A 12,343-nucleotide genomic window follows, 5' to 3' on the forward strand; every position below is an offset into this window, starting at 1 on the left:
TCAGATTCTGTAATATCTATTTCTGATTTTCTGTGTAATTCTTAATTACTTGTAATTCTAGAAAAATTCAAAAAATTGCAAAAATTATAAAAATATGTTATGGCATTATTTAAATATTATATATAACATATTAAGTTCTTTTACATGATTAGAACTTGTAGTATATTGTAATTTTAAATAGCATAAATTATTTATATTGGTGAGCTGTAATTCCATGATTAAATATTATAACATATTTTCTTTTATGAATTCACATTGAGATGCTATTGTATGGAATTAATATTTTATCATACTTTAGGCATGCCATAGCTAGTGGGAGGTTCTTCGGTTGAGAGAAATCTTTGTAGATTTACTCCCGAAAAAATATTTTGCACATGAATTAAATTAAATTTTGAATAATTGTCACTTGTGGCTCAAGAGATGATTATGAGCATAGCGAATATTCGATCTTGCGATTTGTGTAATTTTTTCACTATTTAATTTATATTTTTCGGCAAAATTATATTATGATGTGCTAATCAAATTAATCTCAATGTGTATGTTTTTTTCCCTCTAAATTGACTTAGCTTATGGAAGTTAATTTGGTTAACCTAGACTTAGTTGAGATGTTCAAATGTGAACAATATAATCATATTCTTTAGATGAGCAGAAAGTCTTTGAGACTTTAGGTTAGACCTTAATTGAGCCAAAGTAATGAAACATGACTCAACGTCACCGTGGTTTTGTTGCCTTGTTTGGCACAATAAAAATTAATGTGTGCACTGTGATTAGTGGCATGCTAAGCAGTTTTGTGGTGAGTTTAGAGTTATGGGCTTTGTAAGCCCTCAATAGTCAATTGTCCAGAATTCAACTTGAAACTTAAAGAACATGACTTACATATAATGATATAAGCTTCAATTTTTCAAAACATGATCAATTGAGATGTTTGGTAAAAAAACGTGTTGAATTCTTAAAACATAGCCAAGGTAAGGGCATGCATGAGAAAAATTTTGGGTAAACAACTTCAAAATACCATGATATGTACATGCATGCCAGATATGGTCTCAATTCTACTTTAGCTTATTTCTTGCATCTTTTAGCTCAATTCTCTTAAATTCATGCATTAACCAACTCAAGTACAAACCTAAAGGTTGGATTCTTACCTTAAGTGTTCAATTGGACTCTAAATGACCAATTCTCAAAGTCTCCAAGCTAGTTCCTCCACAATCCTTAGCTAATCTCCCTTCTCTAGCTTTGATCTCAATTTCTTCCTTCTCCCTCTCTCTCTCCCTCTCTCTCCCACGTTTTTCTCCTCAAAAAGATGATGAACCAAGAGGGTCTAATGTGTGTATAAGCCTTATATAGGCTTGGTTAGTGGGCTTAATTAAACTAGGCTTACCACTAATCAAATGGTCATTATTTTACTCTAATTATTTGGTTCCAAATCGAATTCTAATTAAACTTACCATAAATTTCTAAAAATTCTAAATAACACATATACCAAATCGATTTCGTGATCGGATGTCGATAAGGCCTTCAATTCGTAAATGAAACAGGAATACAGACAGATAATTCTACGACAAACAAATATAAGCACACATAACACCATGCACATGTAATTAATGTAGGATTCTCCCTTAATTATTTATTAAGCATTCTTAATCATGATTTAACAGTTAATCACAAGTCGGGATTGTTATAATAGAACACTTTGTTTTTTATTTCTCTCTGAGAATCTGAACGAGTTAAACCGTAAAATAAACAAACGACGCATATTATACTAAACAAGGCCACGAATATTGCTCGAACGCTCACTTTACCGCTCGAGCGATGAGACTATAGACGGTGCTCACATATAGACCAATAGTTCGAGTGCAACATCTACTGTTCAGTCGGTAAAACATGTATTCCAGTTCAAAACATAAGCTGAGATACTGAATGAGCTACTTTACCGCTCAAGCGGTTCATCAACTTTGACATCCTAGTTTCAGGGCTGCTGCCCTTAATCCTGCCTGGGCACTACGCTTGACCCGCTAGGAGCGCTGCTCCCTGGACCCTTACGACCCGTGCATAGTCTACGAAGAAGCAAACAATGATTGCTCAAGTCAAGATACAGAGCGTCAACATAAACTCCTCTATTTAGACACAAGACGAATTGGATTTGCATCTGAACTGTCATGACCCATACCCGCCTCTATGGATTAAGGTCATAACCGGCCAGTAATCAAGGGATTACCTACAGCCTCAAACCTGATCAAACATATTTTCAATAGAATAAGGAGCCAAAACGGAAGCAGACTTAAAAATTTTGTCCAATGAGTTATGCTTATATGAAGCAAAACACTCCATTAATAACCCATAATAACTCACACTTGTAAACAGAAATAACATCTCATATGTCCAGGAACTTTCAAGCATGTAGTCATCCAAGCAAAAAACTTATATACATAATGATCCACATATTCACTAGGGTAACAAAATAGTGAACAAAAGAACAAAAGAAAACAAGGTCTCATGCGTGAGACATTCGGGCTGACTCCACGACTTAGCTTCCTCTCATGTCTTTCGTTGAGGTTGGGTTTGGACATCCCTTTGCTCACGTACACACATGTAAATGAGAGTGAGCAATAGCCCAGTGAATAATATCAAAATAAATGAGTTACATGAATGAAACTTGTAACAAACATATCAAACGGCCATAAGCCCAATTACGTTTCTATCTAATGCATCGAACGGCCTCGGGCCTAATTTGTTCGTGTCAGATGGCCTTTGGCCCAATCATTCATGTCAAACGGCCTTTGGCCCAATCTTTTATGTCAATCGGCCTTTAGCCCATCATTTATATCAAACAGTCTTTGGCCTAATCATAATATTCAAACGGCCTTTGGCCCAATCATTCATATCAAGCGCCCTTTGGCCCATCATAATAATCAAACGGCCTTAGGCCTAATTCATTTCCATATTCGTATCCATGTGTGTCTCGTACACTTGATCACAATCATATTTGTATTTATATTCAAGTAGTCTCATGCAAAAGACTGTCATTGGGAATATTCATCCATAATTCAATCTTACAAATCCATAAGGCTCATATAGAAGTAACATTTGTAAAATAACATATTTGAACATATCTTTACTAAGACATTACTCACAGTGATATGCCGAATGATTTGCCCCTGTGCTTGACCCTACACATTTCATAAACATAATGGGTCACGAGTGATTCAATCCGTTCTTAATTTATACATTCCTCTTAGGTTTCTTTCTTATCCTTTTAACTCATTTATAATGTTCAATACATGCCTAAGAGTGCTTAGAAATGAAAAAGAACGGAAAACAAATCACAAAACTACTTTTCAAAATTTCAGAAACAGGGCTCTCCGCTCGAGCACAGCTTTGGCCGCTCGAGCGGACCCATTTGGTCTACAAAAGTACTCGTTGCCCCATTTTTGCGCTCAAGCGTGAATTTGGACGCTCGAGCTAAGAGTCAAAACATGTGATTGGGCACTCGAGCGTAACTCCTCACGCTCGAGCGTACATCAATGTCTGCAAAACTTCTGGGAGCTAACATTTTATGCTCAAGCGAGGAATGCCGCTCGAGCGAACTCGACGAATTCTAGAATTTCCAGCAAGCTGTTTGAACTTCAAATTTGCATTCAAGTTAGTGTAACTTGCATATTATGACCCATAATTCACTTGTACATCTTCTAACATGATACAAATACTAAATGTACAACATTATGAAGCTCAACTCCCATGAATCAATTACATGCATATACAATTCATACCAAACTCATCTTCAATACTCCGAATTCATGCAACTAAAGCTTGTACCTTCATGAATTGTGCTTGCATGTGGAATATAATTTCCATCCTCAACTTAAATGATGCAAAAGATCATCAAAAGCATGAATCTTAATCAAAATTCAACATGGATCATATGTTTTATGCTCAATTACACAAATTCATGGCAATCTTTTACATACATGTTTATAATGACTTCAAAATCATCAAATTCAACTCAATTCATGTTCTTGATCGCACTTTATCTTTGAGTTCACATAATTACAACTCAAACTCATAAATTCATGTCTAATAACTCACCTAGAGGCTCAAATCTTCTAATTCTAGCTAGTTATTGGGCCTAGCCTTTCAAATCTTGAATTCCCTTGAAAAAATCCACAAGGATGGCTTCTCTCTCTCTCTAAACCGGCCCTCTCTCTCTCTCTCTCTAGAATGTGATTTCAGCCAACATGAGTTCAAGAGAAAGAATTGAGTGTATATAGGCCTATTTATAGGCTTAGCTAATCAAATTGATTAAGACTAAATAATAATGCTCTAATTTAATCATTCTAAATCTAATTATTTTGATCCGAATCAATTTCTAATTAAATTTCAGCATAGGCTCTAAAAATTACGCTAATCACAATGGCGTAGTTAATTTCGATTTCTGTGGCCGATAAGGCCTTCAATTTTCAGTTTACAACAGTAAGTTGAATAGATTTTCCTACGGTGAACAGATATAAGGTCAAAATCACATTTAATCATGAAATTAACACCCAAATTCAAATTAATCACATAATCACGATTAATTAATTTAACACAAGACAGGGTTATCACATGAACTCTCATAATAGATACAAAAAAATGTAAGCAATTACAATTGAAAAGTACTTTTGTCCAACAAGATTACCAATTACAAAAAACCTAACATTATATTTATAGAATTTCACTCTTACTCTTCCTTTTCAATTGAGTTTATCCGATTGAGTGTATTTCAAAAAAATTGAATTAGCCCTGCATATCTATATAAACATAATGAAATTAATCAAATCTATTATTTCAATACCCATCTAACTTAATATCATAGTATTTAGTTAATTTTTAACATATTTAATATTATTTATTACTTTTTGTTACTTGCCCGTGTATGACATGGATTTTACGCTTGTCTTAATGTGATAAAATCAAATTTTATCATATTATTATGCATTAATTTTTATAAAATGGTCAAATTAAAATTACGTTAAAAGCCAAAGTAAAATTGCACTGAAGATCAAATTGAAACAATATAGGCTAAACGGCGAATTACACTAACAGTCTCTCTAGTTTGGGCTCATGTTATTTTGATCATTGACTTTTCAATTATGATACATGTGATCCTGAATTTTAAATCTTATTCTAAAGAAGGACAATTAAAGATAACATTACTCAATTTCAAGGACAAAGTTGTCAATTTGATAAAATATAAACTAATTTGACAAGAATAAACTTGAAAAAAAATATTTTTAAAATTTTAAAAATAATTTCTACCCACCAAAAATAAAATTATGTAAAATTGATGAATCTTTTATTTATTTATTTATTTTACCAAATTAATTTCTATTATGTATTTAGATAATGATTATGTTATGGGTGGCTGTTAGACTTTTAATGTGTAATCGATATATTTAATATATGAAATATTTTTTTAGTTTTGAATTTTTTGATTTGATGGATTGGTTTAATAATGATATCTAAGTTGTCGCCATATTTGACTTTTGAAAAAATATAAACTAATTTAATGAAAATAAAAACAATCACCCATTACATGATCATCATTCAAACACATAATAAAAATTAATTTGGCAAAAATAAATAAATAAATATCTAAAAAATTTATCAATTTTACATAATTTTATCTTCAATAGGTAGAAATTATTTTTAAAAATTCAAAAATATTTTTTTAACATTTATTTTTTGTCAAATTAGTTTATATTCAATAAATTGATGACTTTGCCCTTTAAGTTGAGAAATGGTATCTTCAATTGTCCTTATTTGGAATAAGACTCAAATTCAGAGTCAAATATGTTACAATTGAAAAGTAAGAGACCAAAGTAACACGAGCCCCAAACTATAAGAATCGTTAGTGAAATTCGCACTAGGCCAAAATAAAATTTTGGTCAAACTATAGGATAAAGGCCTCGTTTGGGAAGTGATTATTTTAGAAGGCTATTTTAATTTTTGGCTATTTTAAGTAGGCTAAAATTTTTGTGTTTGGAAAGATGATTTGATTTTTTTGTGGTTGGATGTGATGTTTGTGAGAGAAAAAGTGAAATGATTATGGGTTTGATGTGATATTTTGTCTTATTAGCTATTTTAGCCTATTTTGTCTTTTTGTGATTTTTAGCCTAAATTTGGCTATTTGTTTTCTTCCCAAACACCCCCAAAGTGTAATTATCCCATCTTGGAATATAAAATAGGAAAATTTGGCTATAAACACCCTTTACCTTCCTTTCATTGTTAAAAGGACTAAGAAAAAAATTATACTTTCTAAACCCCCTCATAATTATAAAGTGTTGCATAAAGGACAAATTTATTATTTAAATATTTTATATGACTATTATGCCCACTCTCTTCCCCACTCTCTTCCTTTCCACAGTTGGCCTCTTTAAGAAGACCGGCAAGCTCTGCAACTTGTGCGGCACCGAAGCCGCCATCATCACCTTCTCCAACGCCGGCAACACCTTCGCCTTCGGCAACCCCTCCGTCAACTTCGTCCTCGACCGTTACCTCTCCATGACTTCATCATCCTCCAGAGCCTCCGCAAGCTTCTCTTCCCTCTTTCGACATAGGGTTTCAACTCAAATCTGTGCACCATGAACGATTCTGATCTCTAATCTCCCGAGATCGACCTACGTGAACCGTTGTAGAATTGGCGAATCCCTCATCAGCAACCGTTGATCAAACACAGTTCCTGCAAATCGCACTGATACATATATATATATATATATATATATATATATGTTTTGAGTCTTTAAGATTGGAGTTTTGAATGATTTTTTAGTAGAAGAGAGACATGTTAGATCAAGTTTCCGACAATGAATTCGAATTGTGAAAGAGTACAGAGACGAATCGCGCGACTGTTCAAAATTTTCATATTTGAATACAGTTCTTCAGATTTTTCATATATATATATATGTGTGTGTGTGTGTGTGTGAGAGAGAGAGAGAGAGAGAGAGAGAGAGAGAGAGAGAGAGAGATTTTTCATTTGGATAGTGTTGTTAAGTTCTTAAATTGATCTATTGATGAGTTGTTACTATGTTCTCTCAACTTTTTGTTGTAAAATTATTTTTGATTTTGATAAATTTTTGTGTCGTGAGTGAGCAATATGGACTGTGTATATGTAATAGATAACAGAGAAGCCAAAGAAGTGATACGAAAAAGGCAAGTAACTGTGAAGAAACAGAAGAACAGTGGTTGTGAATGATCTAATTTCATTTGATAGAACCAGAGTAAAATTTTACTCTGGTTCTATTGCTCTGTTTTTTTCATTTGACAGAACTAGAGTAAAATTTTACTTTTAGTTTCAGAATCTCACAGTTTACTTGTTTTTCAGAGTAAAATTTTACTTTTAGTTTCAGAGTGTAAAATTTTACTCTTGTTCAAAGTAAAATTTTACTTTAGTTTTAGAGTGTAACATTTTACTCTGAAGCTAAAAGTAAAATTTTACTCTGATTTTATTACTCTGTTTTTTTTTCATTTGACAGAACCAGAGTAAAATTTTACTTTTATACAGAGTAAAATTTTACTTTTAGCTTCAGAGTCTCACAGTTTACTTGTTTTTCAGAGTAAAATTTTACTTTTATATAGAGTAAAATTTTACTTTTAGTTTTAGAGTGTAAAATTTTACTCTTATTCAGAGTAAAATTTTACTTTTATACAGAGTAAAATTTTACTCTGAAATACACAGTGAAGATGGTTTAATAGGAGAGCTGATAGATATGAGGGTAATATAGTAAAAAAAATAAGTTTTAAAATATTAGGGGGTTTTGAAAGTACTTATATAATTCTTGTCCTTTTGAAAGACAAATTAGATAGTGAAGGGGCTACCACCAAATCCCCCAAAAAAAAATTTGTGCTTTGGAAGATAGTTAGGTTTTCTTATGATTAGATGTGATGTATGTTTGTGAAAGAAAAAATAAAATAATTATAGAATTTGATGTAATATTTTATTTGAATTTTTTTTTTTTTTTTGATTTTATAACCAATTTATTTTGTAGCGAAAGAAAAACAAAAAAAAAAAACTCCAAAACCGAATTCCCAAACACCGCCTTAGAATGCTCCATTTTATCATAATGTCAGTAGGCCCTATCACAATGAAAACTCACCTAACTCTTAAACTAGACGTGTATTAACCTCCAAACATAATAACGTAAGTAGGGTCCATTTTACATAATGTCAGTAAGATCCCATCACATTGATAACTCACCTAACTCTCAGGGCATCCACAGTGGAATTCTTAAGGAGAGTTTGTCCGTTAGTAAATTTTAACTAACAAAATGTATTATTAAGTGTTGTAGTGGATCAGTTAGTGTGTGTGTTAGTCATATGTGTTAGTCGTGTGTGTTAAAAAGTTGATTAATTGCGGCTAGCGCTTTAGCTTAGCGCTTGGAAGTGTTGTGTTTGTCTTCCGGGTTGACCGGCCGGACGTCCGGCTAGTTGACCCGGTCAACGGAATTTTTTTTTTTTTTTTTAACTTGTTGGGATTTTTTTTTGGACTTAAAATTTAATTTTGGGTTTGAAATTTTTTATTAAACTAAATTATTTATTTATTTTATTTATTATATACACATATATATATATATATATATATATATATATTTAACACACACCTTAACACACCCCTTAACACATTTATTGCACCACCACTCATTCTCTAAAATTAACAAACTCTTAACACATCTTAACAAATATTTTTGGGCCCCACTTTTATCACTTTTTGTCATATAACACACTTTAACAAATAATTTTGGCTATCCTATTGTGGATGCCCTTAAACTAAACGTATATTAACCTCCAAACATAATGGGTGTTTGGGAAGTGGATTTTAATGTAAATTTTTTTAATTGTAGGATATTATTAGAGGAAAAAATTTTGGTGTTTGAGAAGATAATTAGATTTTTTTATGGTTGAATGTGATGTTTGTGAAAGAAAAAATGAAATGATTATAGAGTTAGATGTGATATTTTGTATAAATTTTTTTTATTTTTATTTTTATTTTACAAAAAATTTTGTCTTTCAATAAAAAAAAAAAAATCAAAAAAAACCCAACATACAAACTTCCCAAACACCACCATAATAATGTCAGTAGGATCTATTTTACCATAATGTCAGTAGGTCCCATCACATTCACAACTCACATAATCTTAAACTAGACGTATGTTAATCTCCAAACACTAGGCCTGTGCTTGATATGTATTTTGTGATAATTTTTCAAAAAAAAATTAAAAAATGAGTTTAGAAATTTTTTTCATTTGTTTAGTTATATATTTTGAAAATAATTTTAAAATTTAAAAATTTGGAATGATTTAATATTTTGTTGTAGTTGAGTAAATGTGTGTGAGGAAAAAAGTGGTTAAGAAAGAGAGAGGAAAGAGAAAAAATAATTGATTGATGTGTAGAGAAAATAAAGTGATTTTACAAATTTTTTTCAAAAAATTTAACGGTCATGATACATTCTTCTAAAAAGGGAACACTAAACCAGCTCTAATGAGTTAAAAAAAAAAAAAAACAACAACAACAGACATGGCCATCACATCATTAGAGCTCTCCTAGAGCACCAAAGTATTTTTCAAAATTTAAACCAAACAAAATTTTAAAAAATTTTTCAAAAATTATATTTTGAGATATAAACCAAACAAGTCCTAGACATCTATTGACCTCCAAACAAGAAAAAAAGGAAAGTGGTCGTGGGAAACATATGAAAGTTAGGAACAGAAATCTTCTCAAAATATATTTTAACCCCACAAATTAATAAACAAATAAAATAAAAGTCAAACCCTAAAAAGTCTAGCTTGTCTCATATTTGAGATCAAGACTGAACTGTCTAGTCCGGCTTATGAGTCTATTTTTTTACCTCATTTCGATAATTCACACCGTCTAATGTGTAGAACTCGTCGAATACTATATCTTTGTAAAAAATCATGTTGACCGAATATCAATAGTTATTTGATTGGATTAAATTTTTGTCAATTGTTTATTTTTTCACCATTTATTTATTTTTTTACAAATCTGATACAATCAAATAGCTATAGATATCCTATCAACGTAATTTTTTACAAAAATATAGTACTCGATGAGTTGTACACATTTTACAGTTCAGCTTATCAAAACTAGACCCAAAAAAAATCCATAGGCCGGACTAAACGGTCCAATCTTGATCTCAAACATGAGACAAGCTGGACCTAACCCTAAAAACCTAGTTCACCACTACCGAAAAATCCAAAAAGAGGAAGAAGGCAGTGCCTTGTCCTATTTTCTGACACTATGCTGTATGACAAAGTGATGAAAGATGAAGGGTGTGTTTGGTTTGTGTTTATAGAGTAATTTTTGAGATAAAAAGTACAAAAACTTATTTGATTTGTCTTTTTTCAGAAATGGTTTTGGAAAATTGTTTTAAGGAGGGAGTTTTAAAAAAAGTGGTTGATTTGATGTGTATGAGAGAGAGAGAGATTTTAGAAAATAGGTAACCAAGCAATATTTTGAGATTTTTTTTGAAAAAATTTGTTTGATTTAATTACTCTTGAAAATTTGTTTGTAAAGAATTTTTCCCAAAATTTTTTCGAAAAAACAACCCAAACAAGGCCGAAGATTTTCAAAGCTATATTTTACTAATTTTTTAAAAAATAATTATGATTTATGACATATTTTTTTGATATGACTTGTGATAACTATTCAGATACTTCTCGAATAGCTTATATTGATATGATGTAGGGGTGGGCACGGATTGATTGCGGTCACAGAACTGCCAATCTGTCATCTATTCGTCGAATTGATAGATTGGATAAAATTAATCCGCATCCGTCCACCAATTCGATAGATGCATATTGAACAAATTGACGGATAAATGCAAATCAGTTTGACGATTTAAAATTTTATAAATTTTTAACATAATTTAACATGTACACTTCTAAATTTTTTTCGAGTATTACAGTGTATGCAAACAATCTGTAAAAATTTGCAAAATGTACAATGTGCAACTTGCATATTGCACCATAGTAATTACGACAGAAATTATAATCATACCTCAGAGCGCAGGGTGTGAAAGTATCCCATTTAGAGCAAATTTAGAAGCAGAGTATACGGCCTGACCTGGTGCAGGTGCCTTCCCTGTAACACTGCTCATCTGCAAATGAAATGAAGTTAAAAATAAAACAAATATGATGATAGTAGGAAATAATAAAAAAAACAATAACATAAGGAAACAAAAAGCAACATCTGTCTAAAAATAATGGCGTAATTTTCTAATCAATTAGCATGACCAATACCCACCCAGCCAAAAAAAAGGAACAATGGGGAAAAATGCATTACCAACTAGAAGCCACTAATCAATAGAAAAAATTACACAACCAATTAATTCTTCTGGATAAATATCATAATTTTGTGCCCAAAAAAAAAAAAAAAACTGAGAAAAGTGGAAAACTTGATTGTAATGGATCATCCAAGTAATGAATTTCATGTCAAGGTCCACCATTTAGGTCAGTATTTTGTCTTCATGCATGAAGATGATAACATGGATTCATCTTACCCTAAACTAAAAATTAAAAAAATAAATAAAGTTTCTAGATAGGATTCATCTTACCATCCGGAACATCTTACCAAACAAATCGGATTTGGATTTGCAACACAATCTAATCCATTGACAAGCCTAATTTGTACTAACCATACATTCCCCGGTGTGCAAAAGAAGAGAGGGTCATCATCAACTCAAAATGCGTCTTCATCTAGATAGCAAGACTTTTGCTTTCATCGTTCAAAAATTGAAACGATTTAAAAACATTTCGAAAACAAAAGGGATATGGTGCAAAAAAAAACAATGGAAGGCAAGGAATCATCTAGAAACATAAACCAAAAAAAAGCCCAAACATCGCATAAACCAATTGGGAGTGATAAGTTCAATGAATTGTATTTGCATATTAAAAATTTTAGAAACAAAATTTACGCAAAAGGCAGATGAACTGCAATTCACCAACATTAAAGAAGAAAAAAAAAATTCATAGCAAAATTGTCACAGGAAATAATCAAATACAAAAGCACAAACATTGCAGAAACCAACTGGGAGTTATAAATTCAATTAAGTATATTTGCATATTACACATTTACAAAACAAATTTGAAGCCGAAGCCCTAATTACTAAAAAAATAATAAATAAATAACAAACACATAGAACAGTGTCTTGAGGACACACTGTCGCCGATCACCAATCAAAGACAAAAAGAGAAGAGAAGTGCAGAGAAGAAGAGAAGAATACCTTCGAATTGATGATTTGATCGCTGCTCGCCGCCACTATCGCCAATCGCTGATTGTTGCTAGCCACCACTGT

General features: G+C 31.6%; 1 long non-coding RNA gene across 2 annotated transcripts; it reads right to left on the minus strand.

The window, feature by feature from the left end:
- Positions 1–5,727: 5,727 nt before the first annotated feature.
- LOC114281785 (uncharacterized) lies at positions 5,728–11,976 on the minus strand. Of its 2 annotated transcripts, none has more exons than XR_014365119.1 (3): positions 11,620–11,976; positions 11,047–11,146; positions 5,728–6,727 (listed from the first exon to the last, which is right to left on the minus strand). It is a non-coding gene; the product is annotated as an uncharacterized LOC114281785 (long non-coding RNA). The 2 variants fall into 2 exon arrangements; XR_014365118.1 differs by having other exon boundaries at positions 11,603–11,974.
- Between the last annotated feature and the right edge of the window lie 367 nt (positions 11,977–12,343).

Source organism: Camellia sinensis, chromosome 3 (genome assembly GCF_055761805.1).
Source record: "Camellia sinensis isolate YWXY chromosome 3, ASM5576180v1, whole genome shotgun sequence".
NCBI classification, from domain to species: Eukaryota; Viridiplantae; Streptophyta; class Magnoliopsida; order Ericales; family Theaceae; genus Camellia; species Camellia sinensis.